This window comes from Cornus florida, unplaced genomic scaffold, assembly GCF_030987335.1.
Source record: "Cornus florida cultivar Cherokee Brave unplaced genomic scaffold, ASM3098733v1 CherokeeBrave_3.0.0_Hap2_Chr01, whole genome shotgun sequence".
NCBI classification, from domain to species: Eukaryota; Viridiplantae; Streptophyta; class Magnoliopsida; order Cornales; family Cornaceae; genus Cornus; species Cornus florida.
Window position 1 is genome coordinate 86,339,263 of NW_026775571.1, and position 17,313 is coordinate 86,356,575.

Genomic DNA, 17,313 nt, shown 5'->3' on the forward strand with positions numbered 1-17,313 from the left:
TACTTTAATAAACATAGAATACAAGATAAAATAAGAAATAAAATAATAAACCGAAGGAATGCTAATTGAAAATCCTTAAAATAAAATTATTCAAATCTGATAATCCAAAACTTCATAAGTTTAACAACTCGGGAATCCATCTAGTGGAGCCCTAATAAAAATCCCAACTGTAAAGGAAAATACTGAAATAAGATACAAAGCTAAAAAGTAAGCAGTCCTACGTAGTCGATGGGATAGAAGTCTGTATCTGATCTACACGACCAAGCTCAAACCCTAAAACTGACGAGCACCTGAAAAATAAAAGAGTGCGTCAGGCCCACGTGCAAGTCCTGATCTACTACGATCCAAACAGGAATCCGATATGCAGATACATCCTAGATAGACTCAACAATATCTAGAGTAGTCCATATATGTATATATTACACACTATAGGACACTCACTAGTTCAATAGGTCTGTCTCAGCCTGAGTAGAGATACCATGCAAATAGTACATTACGTGGTCATGTGTACCTAGACCTACCAGGGAACAACACCTATGTCCAGTTATCCATCTTAGGCGATATACGCACCCTAACCATGGTCCTGAGACTCAAGCTCATACCATGGCACCATATAATAAATATATAAAGTCCGTACTCTTCCTAATACAAAATACCACCCATCTGTGTAGTGGTCTGATATATGTATAATCATCTGTCCTGAAATCATATTAAGTCATTCAACTATTTTGTTGACATAACACAAGTAGGTAATGGACTTCACCTATATGGTTAATCCGTACCTTAAACCAAATTAGGTAGGACTTAGTGTTTGAATTAGTCTATACTTAGTATGTCACCGTCCCATACCGGTGCATACAATCCTCCATATAGCATAGTTACTAAAACAATACTATAAAAGCAACAACCATCCTCCAGGATATGCATCAGTATAAATTCATACATATATATCAATATTAGGTATTCACTACAGAACCTAAATATCATGCTCCAACAATTTAAATAGCTAGAATAAGACGTGGCATTTGAATTCTCCATATAGTCCATAAACTGACACAATTGTCATCCATAAGGCATTAATTCATTCCAAACCAATCACAGTTGTATATACAAATAATCCATTATGGTTATAACATGGTGAAAAATATGATTAAACATAATTAATTCATATATCAACAGTTTGCTATCTTCCGGTATTTAAATTTCTTAGCAAAACAGTGCAACGTATGGTTATTCCTTGAGCTATTCGCTCCTCCTTTCCTTAATCCATTATTGTAATAAGTGTTTCCAATATTTATATAAGTCCCTAACATTTAATTACACCATGTAGTAGCCTTTAAACAGCTTTAGTAAACACTGTACAGCCCAAACAGCCCCTAAACAACCCAACTGTTGGCTTCCGGGTGAGAGCAAGCTCTTCCAAAATGAAGAGCCTGCTCATCTTCAACAAGAGCCGGCTCCAATACCTTAGGAGCCGGCTCCTAGCAAGGTAGAGCCGGCTCCCACACCTTAGGGAGCCAGCTCTAAGGGTAGGAAGAGGCACCTCCTCCTCCTTTGAAGCCTGCTCCTCTCTCCTTAGATGCCGTAGTTTATTCCTGCATCGTCTTCTCCATTCCCAGTGATTTCCAGAACTTCTGTAATGTGTTTTAATTCTTATTCTAGGTTTAATCTTAGTCTTAGATAAATTTAAACCACTGAAATCCAATCCTAAGATGTAAAGGAACACAAGTTTTAAAGCCATGATTACAGAACCTCCGTTAGAAAGTTTAAGCAACTTACAACAAATTTATACAGATTAATATAATGAAACCAAAAACTGATCTAAGAACTTGTTCTAGGGTTCAAACTCAGTTTTAGATTAGGTTCAAGGCATCCAATCCATTATTAATCTCTATTAAACAAAGCTTATACGTAAACAACGAGAGCAACTAAAAAACAGTACATCACAGATTTATGCAAACCAGTTAATTCAACGAGATCAAAATAAAAATTCATATATACATAAAAGACTTGTTATAATATTTGTTTGAATCCGTTTTAGCTTTTATTTAATCCCTGGAGTCTAACTAGGCATGCACAGAACACGAAGTAAAGGGAAAGAGAAGAACAGAGACTTGCCTTTTCAAAGTTGAAACATAATTTCCACGTCTTTGAGTTTTCCCTTGCTCTGCTTTGCTATGCCCCCTTGCTCACTCTCTATTTCTTAGCAGTCCCTTATGTTACAGACATAAACTTATGTATTTCTAAAACCCTAAACCTAGTAAGCGTATGTTTTTATAGGCTTAGACATTAACCCTAATCCATGCATAACTCGGCCCATAGAAACTATCAGTTCTAACCTACGGCAGCCCTTATAACTGTAACCCTAAGTTCCCATAAAAAAAATACAGTACATTAATTAAATAAAACAATTAAATCAGTATCAAAAATTAAACAGGTAATTAATACACGTTACATAAATTCAGCACGTAATTTCATTTAAATAATTAATTAAAACCAATTAAACAAATAATATTTAATCAACATAATAAAACAATTAAACAATTAATCAAATAAAAACAATTAAATCTAAAATTAAATACCAGAAATATCTTTTTAAAATTAGGGGTATTACATTCTTCCCCCCTAACAAAAGGAATTCCGTCCTCGGAATTCGCTTTTACCTTCTTCTAATATTTCAGGAAACTGCGAGCGAATGACATCCTCTCGTTCTCAAGTGGACTCAGCCTCATTGTGATGACTCCACTAAACACGTACCAAAGGAATAACCTTGTTACGAAGAATCTGATCCTGTCGGTCTATAATACAACGCAGCGGCTCCAAATAAGTTGCATCCGGCTGCAACTCAATCTCCCCAACGTCGATATGCTGATACCGATCCTCATCTCGCAGAAATTTCCGTAACATGGAAACATGGAACACATTATGGACGTGATCCAAGTTATCCGGAAGTGCCAACCGATAAATAACAGCTCCAACACGATCCGTAATCATGAATGGACCGACAAACTGCGGTGACAACTTCCCTTTCTTCCCAAAGCGCATGACACCTTTCATAGGTGACACTTTGAGTAGAACCTGATCTCTAACCTTAAACTCCAAAGCACGAGTACGCCGATCAGCATAACTCTTCTACCTACTCTGCGTAGTGCGCATGCAATCCTTAATAAGAGCTATCTTCTCAGAAGTATCTTTTATGAACTCAGGACCTAAGAATCGGCTCTCGCCAACCTCCATCCAACAAACAGGCGATCGACACGGTCGACCGTATAACGCCTCAAATGGTGCCATCCCAATAGTCTTCTGGAAACTTTTGTTATAAGCAAACTCCACAAGCGGTAAGTAATCCTCCCAGTGGCCCTTGAAATCAAGAACACACGACCGAAGCATATCCTCCATAATCTGATTCACCCGCTCAGTCTGTCCATCAGTCTGAGGATGATAAGCAGTACTAAGGTGCAACTCTGTGCCCAAGGCCTGCTGAAAACTTTTCCAGAATTCAGACACAAAGCTCGAATCCCTGTCTGATATAATAGACAATGGAATGCCATGTAACTTTACAATCTTTGAAATGTAAAGTCTCGCCAACTGCTCCGAAGTGAAGTCAGTGCGAATAGGTAAGAAGTAAGCTGATTTCGTCAGTCTGTCCACGATAACCCAAATAGAGTTGTGATCCTTGAAAGAGTTTGGCAATCCCTCTACAAAATCCATAGAAATGCTCTCCCATTTCCAATCCTGTATCGGCAATGGTTGTAGAGCTCCTGGAGGCCTCTGATGATCAATCTTGACCATCTGACAAGTACTACATCGTGAGACAAAAAGAGCAATATCCCTCTTCATACTTGCCCACCAAAACTGCCACTTCATATCCTGATACATCTTGTCGCCTCCTTGATGAACAGAAAACTAAGAGTGGTGAGTCTCAGTCATCACATCCTTCCTCAAATCATCACCAGAAGATACCACTAACCGTCCCTTGTACCTCAAACCCCCATCAGCCTTAACATAGTAGAATGGAACCTCTCCGGAAGCTATCTCTGTAACCTTGTCAATGTACTGCTGATCCGTGAGTTGTGCCTTCAAAGCCTTGTGAATGATAGAAGATGTAACTACCATACAAGCCATGAAAGCATCCGACAACTCATCCATTGTCCTCAATGTATTCCACTCAATAGTGAATAAAGCGGAAAGACTACTAACAAGTTGGCGACTGAGTGCATCTGGCACCACATTTGCTTTACTTGGATGATACTGCATAGAGAAGTGATAATCTTTTACGAATTCCAACCACCTGCGCTATCTCATATTCAGTTCCTGCTGAGTGAATAAATACTGCAGACTCTTGTGGTAGCTAAATAACCTGAAGGACTCACCCAATAGATAATGCCTCCAAATACGTAAAGCAAAGACCACAGCTGCCAACTCCAAATCATGTGTTGGATAATTAAGCTCGTGAGGCTTAAGCTTCCGAGATCTATACGAAATCGGTCGCTCCTCCTGCATCAAAACACATCCAAGACCCTGCAACGAGGCATCCGTGTAGACCAGATACTCTATCCTGCTCTGTGGGGTAGACAAAACTAGTGCAGAAGTCAACTTAGTCTTCAGCTCATCAAAAGCTTTCTAACAATGTTCATCCCATACTAACCGTACACCCTTCTTAGTCAGATGAGTGAGTGGTCCTGCTATCTTTGAGAACCCCTGGATAAACCTCCTGTAATATCCTACCAGACCGAGGAAACTCCGAATCTCGGTAGGTGAAGTAGGCTGTCCCCACTCAACCACTGCGGAAACCTTGGCTAGATCCACCGCTATTCCTTTTTCTAACACCACGTGACTCAGAAACTTCACTTCTCACTGCCAAAATTCACACTTCTCGAACTTGGCATACAACTGGTGCTCACGAAGTGTCTGCAACACAATCCGTAGATGTCTAGCTTGGTCGTCCTCTGACCTCGAGTAAATCAAAATGTCATCTATAAAGACAATGACAAATTGATCCAAGTAAGCCCTAAAGACTCTGTTCATCAAATCCATGAAAACCGCTGGTGCATTAGTTAACCAGAATGGCATCACATGAAATTCATAAGATCCATATCTAGTGAGAAACGCTGTCCTTGGAACATCCTGCTCCCGAACCCGAAGTTGATGATACCCAGACCGCAGATCAATCTTAGAGAAATAGGTAGCTCCCTTCAACTGATCAAACAAGTCATCAATCCTAGGCAAAGGATACTTGTTACGAATTGTAACCTTGTTCAACTCCCTGTAATTTATACACAGGTGAAGCGAACCATCCTTCTTCTTCACAAATAACACTGGCACTCCCCAGGGTGAAGTACTCCGGCGAATGAAACTCTGGCTAAGTAGCTACTGAATCTGATCCCTCAGCTCGCGCATCTCCACTGGTGCCATCCTATAGGGCGCCCTATCAATAGGCGCAGTGCCTGGAGCTAAGTCTATCACAAAATTGATCTTACGACTAGATGGCAACCCTGGAATCTCCTGAAATACATCCGGGAAATCCTGTACAATCGGTATGTTATCCAATGATACAGTAGTCCCCTCCTCCGTTTCTTCCTCCATATGGAACAAATAGGTGCTAATGACCCCGCTAAAACGTGGCATAACGACGACATACATGTCCTGACCAGGTATGGTAAACACAATAGATCTATCAAAGTAATTAACTTGGGCATAGTAGTGCGATAACCAATCCATCCCAAGTATCACATCATAAGTGTGCATGTCCAGGACCAATAGATTGGCTAGAAATCTGAGTCTGCCAATATCTAGTGCCACAGGCCCATCACTTTCATGAAGAATGGCTGTATCGCCTAACGGTGTAGAAATACCCTGTGGTCTACTACATACCTGAGTCATCATCCCAGACAAAGCAACAAATGTTCTAGCTGCAAATGAGTGTGTAGCACTCGTATCAAATAAAACACGTCCATGAAAATCATGTATAAGAAACTTACCCTCAACAGCCTAAGGTGTCTGCATATCCTGTGGCATAGGGTTGTATACCCTGCTATAATGTTGCTGCTGCGGTGCCTGTCCCTGAGGCTGCGGCGGCGCTGGTAAAGCCGGATAAGTCTGTCCTTGAATCCGTGGAACCTGTGGAGATGGTAAAGGCACTGGCGTCCTCTGCCCCTGCTGCACATGTTGTCCTTGTCCCTGTCTGGCTTTAGGACACTGCCTGGAAGTGTGACCATACTCTCTACAAGTATAACAACTACCCTGGAAAGTACCAAATGGCCTCCTTTGTCAGTTAGTCTGTGGCTGACCCTGTCCTGCCTGTGTTCCCCCATTCTGCTATCGCTGAACAGGTGCATAACTCGGCCCATAGAAACTATCAGTTCTAACCTACGGCGGCCCTTATAACTGTAACCCTAAGTTCCCATAAAGAAAATACAGTACATTAATTAAATAAAACAATTAAATCAGTATCAAAAATTAAACAGGTAATTAATACACGTTACATAAATTCAGCACGTAATTTAATTTAAATAATTAATTAAAACCAATTAAACAAATAATATTTAATCAACACAATAAAATAATTAAACAATTAATCAAATAAAAACAATTAAATCAAAAATTAAATACCAGAAATATCCTTTTAAAATTAGGGGTATTACAATTTCCAACTATAAGTGTGGACGAATGTCCCATATTTACATGTTTGATTATTGTGTTTGATTAACATATTTATTTTGGGTATTATTTGCAGGTGATTCGAGATTTCACAATGGAGTGTGAGGTTGAATTCATTTCCATTTGGGTGGAGGAGACCGTAAACTTCATAGTTGTGACTTTAGAACATTGGATAGTTGTTGGCTATATACAAGAGGTTTATTTTAGGTTAACTATATACTACAGGGTTGTTTGTGAATTACCTAAAAACTATATGTTGAGAAATATTGATAGTATATCTCCCTTGTGAGAGATTTATACATATTACTTGCAGTTTTTTTTAGTTATTTTTCTCAAATTTCATCAATTTTTTTTAGTTATTTTTCTCAAATTTCATCAATTTTATTCAGCCGAACACACTCTTGATGTATTCATAGCTTGGTTCTCGCATACTACTCATAGTTAGTTGTTTTTCTATTTTTTCCCCTTTTATTTTATACATAATTTTCTTTTTTATGCTTCCAAACTATAAAAACATGGAAATTGAAAAGATGGCAAGGGACTCTGGACGATCAGTTCTCTTTCATTAAAAAGACAGATACATACCTTTAAGTGTGTATTATTGTATTATGATTATATTTCATATACGGGCAACTTTTTTTGTTTTTTTTTTGGTAATGTTATAATAAATCGTTTTGAACTTTAAAGGCAGACATTTTTATAATGTCCCTGGTGGTGCACATTCTCCCATTTTCGATTGAAGAATGGCTTTGATACCATATGTCATAGGAAATTTTTACACATATAAGCGTCGTTAAATCTCTCACAAGAAAGGGTTGATGACAACTTACAATTTAGGGAAAATTACATATAAATGGAGTCAAAGTTTCATATTTACTTAGAGGCTGAGTCAAAGTTCCATATTTCTCTAAAATGGATTGCTGAGGTGGCACATGGTTTTTTACTGTTTAGAAATTGTGGTGCCTAAAATACCCTTCCGCGAAGGTACTACTTTTTCTTCGAAGGTACTACTTTTTTGAACTGAAGGTACTACTTTTTGGCGTCCAGGTACCATGTTTTTTAAACACCCGCGAAAGTACTACTTTTTCTCCGAAGGTACTACTTTTTTTAACTGAAGGCATTACTTTTTTGAACTGAAGGTACTACTTTTTTATTAGGGAAGGGCATTTTAGGCACCACAATTTTCTAAACAGTAAAAAACCATGTGCCACCTCAGCAATCCATTTTAGAGAAATATGAAATTTTGACTCAGTCTCTAAGTAAATATGGAACTTTCACTCCATTTATATGTAATTTTCCCTACAATTTATACTAATGGAAAATTGTCAGCCTAACAGGCGGAGCCCTGCAAAAAATCTGACACCCCGTAATGCTATAAAAAATAGTTGTACCATGAGGTGTGCTTCATTGTATTTTTTATTTTATTTTTTTGATAACTAATATTTTTATTTATTTATTATCGCATCTCTTTACGATTTAGTTAAAAGAAAATATATGATTTGCTAGTTCAGAAATTTATTTATTTTTATTCTGGCCAGAAATTGATTTGGGCCAATCCAAAATCAAAGTAAACTTTTGTGGAGTGACTTATTTATTTATTTGTTTTTTATTTTTGACCTTTTTAATCTCAACAAGAACCTTACAAACTCATTTTGGTGGTGTTTGATAAAATTCAAGCCGAAGATTGTAAGTAGTAATTAAAAAATAGGGTTAATTACAACGACATCCCCTGAGATTTATCATATTGACAGTCATATATAACTTAGCTCTTTTTTTAACGAAGACACCCCCTAAAATTGATAAAGTTAGCAAAGACACTCCAATGGTCGTGAATTGACATTATTGTCCTTTAACACATTCAATTACCAATTTACCTAATACAACTATTTTTTATTGACCAAAATACCCTAGAAACTATACTCATACTAGTTCACACCCACCACCACCATTTCACAGCCCTACCATAGCCGCCGCCGCCACCAGAGCATCTGAAGATAATCTTCAGATGAAGAAAACATTGCAATCAATCCGCTTCATTCGTACTAGAACTCAGAGCATCTAAACCTAGATTAACTCAAAAAGCTTAAAAATGTGACCACTATCAAAAAATTGAATAGAAAAAAAAGCTCTGATATTACTGAGAAGTGAATCGTCAATTGCGAATTACGCTTGGAATAAAATATAAAAAACCAGTTTGAAAGGATCCATCCAATTTACCATAGTTCGAAAGAATCAAATTCACAGGAAATCTGGCAGGAAAGTGCATATGTTAGAAACCTAGAAACCCTTGAATTAGAGAGATTTGATTTAACGAATTAGAATGAAAGGAAAAGGAAATAAATTTGAACGATTTGGAAGGAAAAAATTAAAAAAGGAAAAGAGAAAGGGGAAGAGTTCACTGAGATATGCATATGCACATTTGACACAGCTATACACAGTTGCTTAAAACTTAAAAAAAAAAAAAAAAAAAAAAAAAAAAAAAAAAAAAAAAAGAAAAAGAAGATCAACTCTTAATCTCTCTGTATAATATACAAACATATATGTGTATTTATAACCCGTAATCCATCTTCTTTCCCAAATCCACTTCCCCCAAATTCCTGTAATCTATCTTCTTCCTACATATATATATATATATATATATATATATATTGTGATTAATCGAACCACCACCGCCGTCATCGTTCTTCTCGTCGGAGAAGTGGAGCCTCGGCATCAGGTCGTTGTCGGGAATTTCTCTAGTCGTCAACGTTGTTTGGCATGATGGTCGTCTTCGTCGAAGCTTCCACTGGTCGTTGCCGTCGTCAGGAATCATAGTTGGATCACAAGCTTTTGTTTAGTGGTGGGTTAGCGTTGATGTGATGGCAGCGGCTGTGGTTGTTGGGGAGAGGCAGCGGCGGCTGTTGTGGCGTCGGTGCGATGGTGGTGGCTGTAGATGAGAAGTGGTGGCGGCGGCTGTTATTGGCATTGGAGAGACGGCTGTGGTTGAGAACGGCGGCGGCGGCGACGGCTATTGTTGATCATGAAGCAGCGACGGTGGTGGATCAAGACGCAGAGGCGACGACGACGGTGGGTCAAGATGGCGGCGGATCAAGAGGCAGCGGCGACGACGGCGGATCAAGACGCAGAGGAGACGACAGATTAAGATAGTGACGGTGGCGGATCTGGATTAAGGAGGCTTTGAAATTGGTTATATGGTACTAATGTAATAGTGAATATATATAAGGGTGAATTTGACTTTTCATGAGTTATGATATTTTACCATAAAAATAATTAAACATTGAAGGGCAATTTCGTCTTTTCAAATGTTTTAAGGACTTGTTTGGATCAGAAATTCTCTCAGGGGGTGTCTTTGTTTAAAAAATGACTAAGTTGTATATGGCTGTAAATATGGCAAACCTCAGGGGGTGTCGTTGTAATTAACTCTAAAAAATAAATATGTTTTGAAATCTTTTTGAATTTTCGGCGTTCTACATTTAGTGATAAGTGATATCTCTATCACTTAAAATTTTATACCATTTTAAATGGAATTTACGATTTTCGGTTATATTCAAATTGAGTTATCTAACGCACTTATTTAAACAAATGCTAAATCTGTTGAATTAAGTGCTGAATTGAATTGCTGAATTGAATTTTCAAACAACACCTTAAGTCTAAGTGAAGATTTGAACCCTTGTCCTGCCATGAAATTACCACTAAATACAGAGATTTAATATTTTTAAATCAATCTTTCCAAAATATTTTTCATAAGATGTTATGTCTAAAAAAGTAATTTTCAAATAATAGCCCAGTTAACTTAAAAACAATATTAGATGACAGATTTTATATTTCTTCTACAGGGCTATTCAAAAGAAAATCAATCACTTTCATCCATCAAACCCTTTTGTTTTTTTGTTTTTAACTGAACAAAGAGATCGTATTCGGGCACGACAAAAATCAGTCTTAATCTTTGTAATTCTACGTACACTTTGTAAATCAGGCTCGTTACCAAGTCTGTTAATACTGTTATTTTTTAAAGAAAACTAATTAGATAATAAATTATATTTAAAATTTAAATAAATTTAATTAGAGAATGAAATATATAATATTAAAAAATTAAACAACTTGGACTTCATTCCTCCGCCACTCGCAAAGACACTTGTTTTTGCACTTTCTATATCTATTTGTTTTTCCAAGTAAGTGTCATTACCTTCTCTCTCTGGTGCGGTACAACAAACAATTCTAAATACTTTGACTTTTTTACAAATGGTCTGGGTCGAACTGTAAGCACTACTTTTTACACAATAAAAATAAATTTAATTCAAGAAAGAAATATATAATATTAAAAAAATAATAAACATCACGAAGTGATTTTAATAATTTTAATAAATTCTCAGCATGATTTTTTAATACACCCTCCATTCCTCTCTCAATCCCTACACGCTAAAAAGATTTTAGCTCAAATGGTATACCCTCCCATTCCCAAATTAGGATCAAGGATTCTGAACATGTGAGATCTGGGTGCATGTGTTTGCTTAAAACAAAATTATTTGCGTTGTTTCGCTTAAAAAAAAAAAACAAAAAAAGAAAGAGTGAACAAATATGTTATTTCTCCATTTTTTTTAGAAATATTATAATGTCAATTCCAATTTCAATAGCAGGAGTGTTTTTTTAGGACAATACTTAACTAGTACAATATACAAGTAGTGTGGACCAATAGTAAATGGACATATGATCTTTAATTACTAAATCAAATATAATGATTTGAACAAATATGTTATTTCTCAATTTTTTTTTAGAAATATTATAATGTCAATTCTAATTTCAATAGTAGGAGTGTTTTTTTTAGGACAATACTTAACTAGTATAATATACAAGTAGTGTGGACCAATAGTAAATGGACATGTGATCTTTAATTACCAAATCAAATATGATGATTTGATTACCACATTTGATATTCAAAATAGGGTAAAATACATTAACACCCCCTAAAATTTGCCAAAATGACACTTAGAGGAAAGTTTGTTTATTTTGGAATAATGACATTCCTTGAAATTTGATATATCTACTAAATACACCCCAATAATAATAAATTGACATTTTTACCATTTGACTTTTATATTGACTAATTTAAATGCTGAAATGATCTTTCTAACCTCATACCTATAATAATTTATATTGACTAATTTAAATGCTGATATGGTAGATGTATCAAACTTCAAGGAGTGTCATTGTCCCAAAATAAGCAAACTTTCCTATGAGTGTCGTTTTGAAAAACCTCAGGGGGCCATTAAAATAAGATGGGCCTATTTATTATTAATCCACATCAGCGTTAAATATATTATAAATTCTCAGTAGTGAGGATGGTTTGATTACCATATTTGATAATTAAAATAAGATGTGTCCATTTATTATTGGTGCAGCAGTGAGTATATTGTAAATCCTCAATAGCGAAGACCTAAGTATTTATTCTTTCTTTTATATTCAACTTACCAATTATTTTTCTTAAACTAGCATACCACATTCGAATCCAAAACTTTGAGACCCTTATTTTCCCAAAAAAAAAAAAAAGAAAAAACTTTGAGAACCTTTAATTAACATTTTGATTAGAAAATGAGTCTTAGACAATTTTAATTAGATTACAAAATGAGAATATTGATAGTTCTTTTTAGGTAATTATTTTTTTGCGGTATGCTGCCACCCTAATTTAACATCCAGGATTTGAAGAGACACCATCAGACGCAAAATAACATGTTTGGTACTGGTAAGTTCTAAAAAACATGGAATAGGAGGTGCATGAAGGAATATATTATCAGATATATAACGCCAGATCATTTTGCTTTTGCATATGATGATACAATGACCGATGACAAATATTTTATATGTACTACCCCACTACAGTGTAACAACCTTATGAAACACATCTTCCTCTGGAAGCATCGGACTATAGAAGCACCCCACCGGAACTTGATCTCGGCAATGATGGAAGGACATTGATTCCGATCTTGTTCATTGATCACCCTGTTGATTACGGACCTCGACCTAGACAATTATGGAATCACAATGTAGGCCTGGCAACACCAAGAACAGTTGAAGCAAGATCCCAAACGACTATGGAATCACAACACGCAGTTGGCAAAGTTATGTTTGCATCTCGACGTAGAAATGTCTCTATGTGATCCCTAATAACTCCCACTTCATTCAGATTGACGTTTAAAGATACTCCCACGTGTAAAAGTAGATCAAATCCAAGCTTGTGTCTCATTTCATGTGAGTCTACTTGCAAACAAAAGTAGCCAAGCCAAAGTACATTTATGCTTGAGTTGTTTTCCAGTTCCCGGAAGAAGGAAGTCACATAAGTAAAAAAGACCCCATTACCCTTATAGTTTCATAAAATAACAAAGACCCCACTACTAATTTAACCTTGTGCCAACCTTAAAAAATTTCGAATTAAGGTTAGAATGTTATTAAAATTTTATTAAAGATGCACAAAAAAACATCAAAAGATGAGACAGGCAACTTCCCTGCATCCCATTTAGTCCCGAAGGCAAGGGTGGATCCAAGATTTTTCAATGGGGTGGGCTAATATTGAATATAAATTTAATAACAAAATTTCTTAAAAAAAAAAAAAGAAAAAACAGAAAAAAAAAGAAAAAAAAAAGAAGAGTTTTATAACATAATATAGATAAATATTTGAATTCTAAGATTACAAAATATCTATTTAAGTTGTGCTCAACAAGTCTTTAAAGACACGAATTCGTCGATAATAGACTCCAAGTCAATTTTTCAAACAAGTTCTCGTTCAAGGTTGATGGTCATGCAGTCATCAAGAAATTCATCTCCAATCCTGCTATGAATCGTTGTTTTAACACGTCTCATTCCCTTGATTTAATGAACCTGAACTTTCATCATGGCCTCTAAAACCAATTCCTTGCAATGCTAGCAAGCGAACGGTTTCAATAGTTACCTTAAGCCGCATTTGATTCTTCAAAACCTCTTCTCTTGATTGGGCGTTCAACACTTTATCAATATGTTGTGCCGATTTCTTTAAATTCCTAAAGCATGGCACATTTTGTATGTGGTGAGGATTGAAGTCCCATGTGTTTCAAGAATACACAATTGTCTCCATCATCAACTGCTAAATCCACCATCAATAAGTGAAGAATGACTCGCCGCCGTATTATTTCTCTTTTCAAAGAGAAAGCATGGAAAACAATAAACTTTATCTTTTGAAGGAGAATACTTTAGCCAAGGAAATTGCTTGAACCATTAATACCTAAATCGTCGATTCTGCTTTCCATCCTAAGAGTAGGGATAATTGGAAAGTTTCGGTTGATAAGGCCCCAAATTGATATAAGCTCATCTAACATCATCCAATTGATATAAGAGATCCTTTATGAATACCCAGTAAATCAAATGGATGACGTTAGACGAGCTTATATCAATTTGGGGCCTTATCAACTAAACTTTCCAATTATCCTAACTCTTGGGATGGAAAGCAGAATCGACAATTTAGGTATGAATGGTTCAAGCAATTTCCTTAGCTAGAGTATTCTCCTTCAAAAGATAAAGTATATTGTTTTCCATGCTTTCTCTTTGAAAAGAGAAATAATACGGCGGCGAGTCATTCTTCACTTATTGATGGTGGATTTAGCAGTTGAAGAGAGTTAATGATGGAGATAATTGTGTATTCTTGAAACACATGGGACTTCAATCCTCACCACATACAAAATGTGCCATGCTTTATGGGAATTTAAAGAAATCGACACAACATATTGATAAAGTGTTGAATGCCCAATCAAGAGAAGAGGTTTTGAAGAATCGAATGCAGCTTAAGGCAACGATTGAAACCGTTCGCTTGCTAGCTAGCATTGCAAGGAATTGGTTTTAGAGGCCATGATGAAAGTTCAAGTTCAGGGAATTTTATTGAAGTGTTAAAGTGCAAAGCATAAAGAAATGATGAACTTTCAAGTGTTATCTTAGACAATGCTTCACAAAATGCCCAATACATTGCTCCATCAATTCAAAAAAAGATTCTTCATATTCTTGCAAACAGAGTGAGAAAAATGATTTGTGATGAAGCTGCGGGAGACAAATATTGTATTCTTGCTGATGAAGCACAAGATGAGTCTAAAACAGAGCAAATGGCTCTTTGTAGAAGTTGAAAACACATCTGCAGTTACGTTTAAGGATGAAATATCTTATATTCTTGTTCAGTTTGATCTTTCAATTCAAAATTTGAGAAGTTAAGGGTACGATGATGCAATATCTAATATGCACGGTGAATGGAATGGACTACAAGCATTATTTCTTAAATATTGCCCATTTGTTTATTATGTCCATTATTTTTCTCATCGATTACAACTAGCACTAGTTGCAGCATCAAAAGATGAGCCGAATATTTGGCAATTCTTCTCTCACCTGGCTTGTATTGTCAATCTTGTTGCTCTCTCTCCCAAGCGTCTTGCTGAATTAAAATATTTTCAAAGGGATAAGATTGCCCATATGTTGAGCACGGGTGAACGTGAATTTGGTGAAGGGGCTAATCAGATTGGCATCTTGCATTGAGTTGGAGCGGAGCTCACATTATGATTCAGTAAAGGATTTGATTGATATGTATACTTCATCCTGCAAAGTTGTTAGAAGTCTTAGAAAGGGTGAACAAAGTCAACAGATACGTTAGCAAGCTTTAGGTGTTTACAAGGTAATGGGAAACTTTGAATTCATATTTATCTTACACCTAATGGATAACATTATGGGATTCAACCACACACTTTGCCAGGCCTTGCAACGCAAATCTCAAGACATTCTAAATGCTTTTAAATTAGTCTCAACAACTAAAACTCTCCTTCAAAAATTCAAACAAGATGATTGTGACATTTTCCTTGCCAATGTGGTGTCATTTTGCAATCGACATAACATTGATATACCTGATTTGAGTTCTCGTTATGTAGAGGGTACGAGTCATCATTGTCAGCAACAAGATCGTGTTACAGTTGAACACCATTATCATTTTGACATTTTCAACTCTGCAATAGATTTATAGTTGATGCAGTTAGAACATAGATTCATAGTGGAACTTCTTACTCTTAGCTCGGCTTTGGATCCTAGTGATTCTTCTAAAATCTTTTAACGTGGAAAATATATGCAAATTTTGTTCAAGGTTGTATTTATTAAACACGTGCAGATATAGCTATCTATATATCCGCCTTCCCCTTTATTGCCGCTCTATTCAGGACAGCACGGGTCGTGCTCTATCAATATTTCTTCTCTTCCTGATTTAAGTCGGGAACTAGTTGTAAGCAAGAAGATTGAGTACTACCCTTTGGTTGACAGATTGATTCGTCTTGTGATTTTCAGGTATGAGACGTGTTAAAACAGCGATGTGTAGTAGGATTGGAGATGGATTTCTTGCTGACTGCATGACCATCAACCTTGAACGGGAACTTGTTTAGAAAATTGACTTGGAGCCTATTATCGATGAATTCGAGTCTTTAAAGACTCGTCGATCACAACTTAGATAGCTATTTTGTAATCTTTGAATTCAAATATTTATCTATATTATGTTATAAAACTTTTTTTTTTGTAATTGACAAAGCTAGAATATCTTCAATGAGCATACATAAAACAAATAGACCAAACCCAAAAATGTTAAACAAACCTAACCCCCAAAATATGTAAAACAAACATACATATTTCTGGTCCACATACATAAATACAATTTCTGCTAGCTCCACATACGTATACATACAACACACGTACTTAACACCAAAGCCGATTCCATATTCATATATGTATAGTAGAACAATAAGTTGGACGAATATACCTTTTTTCCGCCATTTTGTCTTTATGTTTCTTTTTCAAAACGTGAACCTGCATCATTAAAATTGAAGGACATAACATATTTAGAAATTATATGTTAAGACTCATTACTATTTTATTTGATAAGTTATGCTAGAATAAAATAAGAACATTCATATACAGTTAAATAAACAAGTTTCGAAAAAAAAAAAAAACTCAACAATCAACCTAAAACTGGCAACCGCAAGGAGGGTACGAGATAAAGAGTAGAAAGCCCTTTTCGAGCTCGAATCGAGGAGCTTCCAAACCGGTGTTCGAACTCGATTCGATAACGATCGCGACTTACTTCGGCTCGGCTTCAAACTCTCTTACAAATGTGTGTATATGTATATATATATGCAAAATCTAAAAAGATAGACATACATGAAGAAAAAAAAAAACTATCATGATTATATAGATACCTGGAATAATCACCACCATTCCACTGTAGTTTGGAGATGGGATTTCGTAGCCGCCATGGCCACCATTATGATACGCCATTGTAGACGCCAACCCTTCCATCTGATCGAGAGAGGCTGGATTTTTTGCAGAGGGGAGTGGCTGAGTGAGGAAAGGAGGAGGTGAGGCTAGGTTAAGTTGAGTGGTTAAAGGTGTTTATATAGACGGGCTTCATAACGTGGGCTTGGGCTTATTCTTCTTGGGCTTGGTCTATGCCTGGTATTATGTTTACATGGATTAGGTTGGGTTTGGACGAATTTCTAAGTTAGTAAAAAGAAAAACTATTGGCCAAGTTATACATAAATATTATTATTATTATTATTATATATATAGAATAATGAGTTTAAGGACTGAATTTGACAGTTTATTTTTTTTTTC

General features: G+C 36.1%; 1 long non-coding RNA gene across 1 annotated transcript; it reads right to left on the minus strand.

The window, feature by feature from the left end:
• Positions 1-16,290: 16,290 nt before the first annotated feature.
• Positions 16,291-17,072, minus strand: LOC132305345 (uncharacterized). The gene is made up of 2 exons (XR_009481621.1): positions 16,899-17,072; positions 16,291-16,509 (listed from the first exon to the last, which is right to left on the minus strand). It is a non-coding gene; the product is annotated as an uncharacterized LOC132305345 (long non-coding RNA).
• Between the last annotated feature and the right edge of the window lie 241 nt (positions 17,073-17,313).